The sequence below is a fragment of the Ambystoma mexicanum genome, chromosome 7p (assembly GCF_040938575.1).
Source record: "Ambystoma mexicanum isolate Mex_15411 chromosome 7p, UKY_AmexF1_1, whole genome shotgun sequence".
Taxonomy (NCBI): Eukaryota; Metazoa; Chordata; class Amphibia; order Caudata; family Ambystomatidae; genus Ambystoma; species Ambystoma mexicanum.
In genome coordinates, this window is record NC_090939.1 from 24,627,600 (window position 1) to 24,634,080 (window position 6,481).

The 6,481-nt window shown below is 45.5% G+C and overlaps 1 pseudogene; it reads left to right on the forward strand.

Moving 5' to 3' along the window:
• LOC138525636 (zinc finger protein 268-like) overlaps positions 1-6,267 on the forward strand; it is a 44,337-nt pseudogene extending 38,070 nt beyond the window's left edge.
• Positions 6,268-6,481: the final 214 nt, after the last annotated feature.

Below are 6,481 nucleotides of genomic sequence, written 5' to 3' on the forward strand. Positions count from 1 at the left end.
CCTTTAGATCTCCCACTCTTTAGAAATCATCATGTTTTTCTTGTATTTTGTGGTTAGCACTTGTAAGATTGCTCAGTAACTTAAGGACTTTCCTCTGACATCTCTGCGCGACCTGTCGTCACAGATTCAACCCTTACAGGATCAACTAATCCTTCATCCTTCCAAGGTCGATAGCCTGATTACCAATAAGGTGAGACATCGTAACACCTACGGTTACAGTGCTTAGAAGCTGGAAGGCGCCCGTATGTGCTTTTCATATTTTTGCATAATTATTACTTCTCTCAAAGACCCCAGTCCACACAGTGCTCCACAATCATCTGAACCCTGACAGAGAGAGGCTAGTTTGATTCCCTGCATCAGGTTTTAAAGTGTCAGCATTTAACCCTGAAGTGGCCGCTGTTTACATAGAGAAAGATAACCTATTCCTTTACTCCTGCAGGTGACCAGAGCATGAGCCGAGAATCAAGCACGGGACTGAACAGTTAACACCATGAAACGTTATCAGTGCACTGAATGTCAAAAAAGCTTTAAGCAGAAAGGCAATCTGACTGTACACGAGAGAAAACACACTGGAGAGAAACCTTATCAGTGCTCTGAATGTATAAAAAGGTTTCATCGGAAAATCAATCTGACACTACATGAGAGAAATCACACTGGGGAGAAACATTATCAGTGCTCTGAATGTCCGAAAAGATTCATTTGGAAAAGGGATCTGACTGTACATGAGAGAAAACATACTGGAGAAAAACCTTTTCAGTGCTCGGAATGTCAAAAAAGTTTTAAGCAGAAAGGCAATCTGACTGTACACGAGAGAAAGCACACTGGAGAGAAACCTTATCAGTGCTCTCAATGTCCAAAAAGGTTTAATCGGAAAAGCAATCTGACTCTACATGAGAGAAAACACACTGGGGGGAAACATTATCAGTGCTCTGAATGTCCAAAAAGATTCATTTGGAAAAGTCATCTGACTGTACATGAGAGAAAACACACCGGAGAAAAACCATATCAGTGCTCAGAATGTCAGGAAGGATTCAGTCAAAAAAGCAGTCTGGTTCTACATAAAAGAAGACACACTGGAGAAAAACCGTATCCGTGCTCTGAATGTCACAAAAGCTTCAGCCACAGACCCACTCTGGCTCAACATGAAAGGACACATACTGGAGAAAAACCTTATCGGTGTAAAGAGTGTCAGAAAAGCTTCAGCCAAAAACACCATCTCACTTTACATGAGAGTAAACACACTGGAGAAAAACCTTTTCAGTGCTCGGAATGTCCAAAAAGATTCATTTGGAAAAGGGATCTGACTGTACATGAGAGAAAACACACTGGAGGTAAACCTTTTCAGTGCTCGGAATGTCAAAAAAGCTTTGTTCAAAAAAGCAATCTGACAACACATGAAAGAACACACACTGGAGAAAAACCTTATCAGTGTGGTGAGTGTCATGAAAGCTTCAGCCAAAAACACCATCTCACTTTACATGAGAGAAAACATAATGGGGGACATACTGGGGAAAAACCTTATCAGTGCTCAGAATGTCCGAAAAAATTCATTTGGAAAAGGGATCTTACTATACATGAGAGAAACCACACTGGAGAAAAACCTTATCAGTGTTCAGAATGTCAGAAAAGCTTCAGCCGAAAAACCAGTCTAACTCTACATGAGAGAAAACACACTGGAGAAAAACCTTATCAGTGTTCAGAATGTCAGAAAAGCTTCAGCAGAAAAAACAGTCTAACTCTACATGAGAGAAAACATACTGGAGAAAAACCTTATCATTGTCGTAAATGTCAGAAAACATTCAGTCGGAAACACAATCTAACACAACACGAGTGGACACACACTGGAGAGAAACGTTATCAGTGCTCTCAATGTCCAAAAAGTTTTCATCAGAAAGGCAACTTGAGTCTACATGAGAGAAAACACACTGGAGAAAACCTTATCAGTGCTCGGAATGTCAAAAAAGCTTTATTCAAAAAAACAATCTGACAACACATGAAAGAACACACACTGGAGAAAAATATTATCAGTGCCTTCAATGTCCCAAAACACTCTGTACCAAATCCACTCTAACGCAACATGAGAAAACACACACTGTAGAAAAACCTTATCTGTGCCCAGAATGTCCAAAAAGCGTCAGTTGGAAATTTCATCTAACAGCTCATGGGAGAGAGAACACTGGAGAAAAACTGTATGAGTGCCTCATTCAGATGGAAAGACAGTCTGCTGGCACATGAGAGGACGAACACTGGAGAAAACCTTATCAGTGTGATGAATGTCAGAAACGATTCTGTCGTAAAAACAGCCTGACTGAGCATGAGCAAAAACACACTGGTGAAAAACATCATTGCTCAGAATGTCAAAAGTGGTTCAATAATGAAAGTCATCTAACTAAACATAAAAGAAAACATAGTGGAGAAAACCTTATCAGTGCCTAAAATGTCAATAAGCATTCAGATGGAAACCCAGTCTAACACAACACGAGTGGACACACACTGGAGAAAAACGTTATCAGTGCTCGGAATGTAAAAAAAACTTTAGTCAAAAAGGCAGTCTGAAAACATATGGAAGAACACACACTGGAGAAAAACCGTAACTGTGCTCAGAATTTCCAAAAAGCTTCAATCAGAAATTTCATCTAACAGCTCATGTTTGAGAGCACACTGGAGAAAAACCTTATCAGTGCTCTGAATATCAAAGAAGCTTTAAGCAGAAAGGCCATCTGACTGTACACGAGAGAAAACACACTGTAGAAAAACCTTATCAGTTTCCCAAATGTAGAACACGTTTTAGTAACAAACTCAGCCTGGTTCGACATAAGAGAAGACACACTGGAGAAAAACCTATCCTGACAAACAAGTCTCGGTCAGGAACTAGGTCTGAAAAAACCTGAATGGCCCAGACAGAATTATAGTAAACACAAATATTGCAGTAACAAGAGAAGAAGAGCCAACCTAACACCACCAGGAATTAGCCCTAGAAATCGGCAAGCACATTACACAGCTGGTTGATGATATAGAAGTGTCAGTCCTTAAAGATGACCCTGTCATGGAAATGTAAAAACACGGGATGATGAAATCCTTCAGGTGTATTTCATTATTTGTGATGATCTCTGCCTGGAACTTCCTTTAGGCAAGATCAGTACTAGTCTGCCCCTCTGAAAGGGCCTCGTATCCCAGTCTGCCCCTCTGAAAGGGCCTTGTATCCCAGTCTGGCCCTCTGAAAGGTCCTCGTATCTCAGTCTGCTCCTTTGAAAGGGCCTCTTATCCCAGCCTGCCCCTCTGAAAAGGCCTCGTATACCAGTCTGCCTTCTGAAAGAAGGGCCTCGTATACCAGTCTGCCCCTCTGAAAGGGCCTCGTATCCCAGTCTGCCCTTCGGAAAGGGCCTCGTATCCCAGTCTGCCCCTCTGAAAGGGCCTCGTATCCCAGTCTGCCGCTCTGAAACCAGTCTGCAGCTCTGAAAGGGCCTCGTATACCTGGCTGCGGCCTCACGCCTTGTGGAGGTCTCCTATTGTCTGAGCCTTGATTCCTTTTTTACTTTCAGGTTTGGACTAAATGTTGTGTTAGCATCACCTGGTGTAGCAGAAAGAAATGGTCTAGATAGTCCCAGAATGCAACGGGGCACGAGTAGTCGGTAGGCGTGGAAACCTTTGTGGCACTTGCAGGCGTTTCTTAAAAATGGGCATGTATTAAACAAAGCAAGGTGTAGTGCCTTGCTAGTCCAGTTTTAAAATCACACCTAATCCAAGTGTTTTAATCTTTTATTTGTCTAACTGACAATATGAAGCAGACGTCGCTTGGACTTCTTCATCAGATGGTGGTCACTCAATGAAACGAGCAATGAAAGCAGCACCGTGGTGGGCATTGCGTCCGCACGGAGAGACTCCACCGCCTGCAGGGAGAGTATGGGTTAGATCCAGTCCTCTGGTGTCCCCTTATCTGCAATGCAGTGCATTTAGGACCAGAAAAACCACACAAGGTACCCATTGGAAAATGTGTCTCAATGTTAAGCTATGCTGGGAATTCTAATTTCAGCACAGACTAGTTATTCACACAAGAGAGGGAATGGGTCAACAAACAGAAGCGCGAGCTGTCTTAAAAGCTAGACCCAGTAAGTACGAAAACATATTTAAGATAGTGGAGAGCAAACTTCAAATATGTTTAAAAATACGCAATTTGAAAGTATGATGTTTTTTTTCTTTTGCATCTACCTTAATCAGATGAATTTCTTTATATATGCTTAAATTCTATTGTTTTAACCAGCCTTCAGTTTTTCTAAATACACCATCTTCCTGGGGCCACACCCATCTAATTACTGGCACCAATTACATTGCCCAGTTAAGCATAAGAATGGGGCATTTGCCCGATTCATGGCATCTGGTGCAGAAATGGAGCAAGGGCTGCGCAGCGAGATGGAACCTGCGCGAACCGTGGCGCAGAAAAAAATTGCACACCACGCGTATTCATGGATTCCAAGATATATTACTAGCCGTTGTGCACCTAACAAGATGCGTGAGGAACACCCAATCACACCAAAAATCAAGCTAAAGAATTAACACAGTGCAAACCTCTGCGCCACCCCGGGCCCAGCATCCAGTGCCCTAGCAAAATCGCACACATCAGCTCACAATCCCAGTCCATTCCCCAGCAAAATCATGCACCTCACAGTCCCAGGCCGCACCCCAGAGAAAACGCATTCCCTCACTCGCAATCCCAGGCTGCACCACAGCAAAATCGCACACCTCACCTTGCAATCCCAGGCCGCACCCCAGAGACAACGTGTGCCCTCCCTTGCAAGCCCAGGCCACACCCCAGCAGTAAGGCAGGCCCCCCCCACAAGTGTAGGCTACACCCCTTACAAAAACGTGAGTCCCCTCTACACCCACGGCTCCCATCCTGTCCACATACCCCCCTACTGCACATCAACCACTGTAGCCCACACACCAGCCCCTGGACCCCCTCACCTGTGATGCCACCCACAGGCATCCCCTCCAGACTAGACACCACGCCCCAACCCCCTCACCTGTGAAACCCCCCACAGGCAGCCCCTCCAGACTGGAAACCCCCACAGGCAGCCCCTCCAGGCTGGAAACCCCCACAGGCAGCCCCCTCCAGACTGGACACCCCCACAGGCAGCCCCCTCCATACTGGTGTTGGGGGAGAGGTGGTATATCTCGCCCCCCTGCACCATTCCCGCACTATGTAAATGTTATGTGAACTAAGGGGGGATCCATCTCCGCCCCTCCTGTACAGATTTGCATCTCCCATCTTCTGTATAAGTGTATAAACACCAGGTTAATGCCTGTAGTATGAACTCCATTTCTTGTCTTTCCAAACACCATCTTTTACTAGGCCCTCTGCCCCTCGGTGGAAATGTCCACTCTCCCACTCCCAGGGCCACGCATAGCCAGCCCCTGCCACATCCACCCTGTGTCAGCGCAGCGCGACTCCTGTTCTCACAGGAATGTAGCCATTCATTGTTGCAATAGACAAGTATCAAACCCTGACAAAATGTGCTCATCCTAGAATGTGAGGACAAGGCCTGCGCCAGCCGCAGCGCCCCACCCATCTCTGCTGACCGACTCATGCCCTCTCTACCCCCTCCCTGCCAAGTCATGGTCCACTAAACCCTTTCCCCCTAGTCACTTTGAATGCATCTGGTCGCCAGACCCTACCCCCGGACACCTCCAAATCACCCATCATATGCATAATCTAGAGTGGTCATATATCCTGGTAACACAAACATCTATCCCTGATGTGTTTGAATTTGTGAGGCTCCAGTGACCACAAATCAGAGATTGCCCTCCTGATAAGGCACCTGATGGAATGACCCCTGACCCATGCCACCATAAAAACATGGGTTAGAATGCACCTATTTGATGCCAATGGCCCCTTTTTGATATAATGGTTTAGGCCAGTCGTTATTTCTTGCATGCCAAGTTTGTTGTTTAGTTTAGTCCGACTGCACTACATCATCTCTGTGAACCTCGCCTGCCCTTCACCCTGCAAGGAGGACCCCGGCTGACCACGTGTACAGGGACTGATGGAGACACAACAACAAATGAACCCCTGGCCTCCCCGATGGAGCTTGGAGTAGTATATGTACCTAGCCAATCATATTTGGTAGATTATCTCCTATGTATGACGTCATCTATGGCGCTTGGTGCCCTATTAATGTGCTGCCCATGTATCTGTCAGCAGAGCGCTCTCGGGCAGCAGAGTTCGTTGCTTGCATTTATTTACTTATATAAAGTTTGGTTTCCTTGCAATTACTCTCCTGGTCTTATTCCCTAGTGGGGTGTGTCCTTTATTCTGTCTATTGGGACACGTGCATGATAAGGTGCCAGCCTTCATTTGGTGACCCCTTATGCGTGATAGTCCATGAGATACTTCTGTACCTGCGGCGAGATCCGGGGCTACCCGTGGAAGCCCATTACTACCTACGGTTGGTAGATGTTCTACAAAAGCGTACGCTCCTGAGCA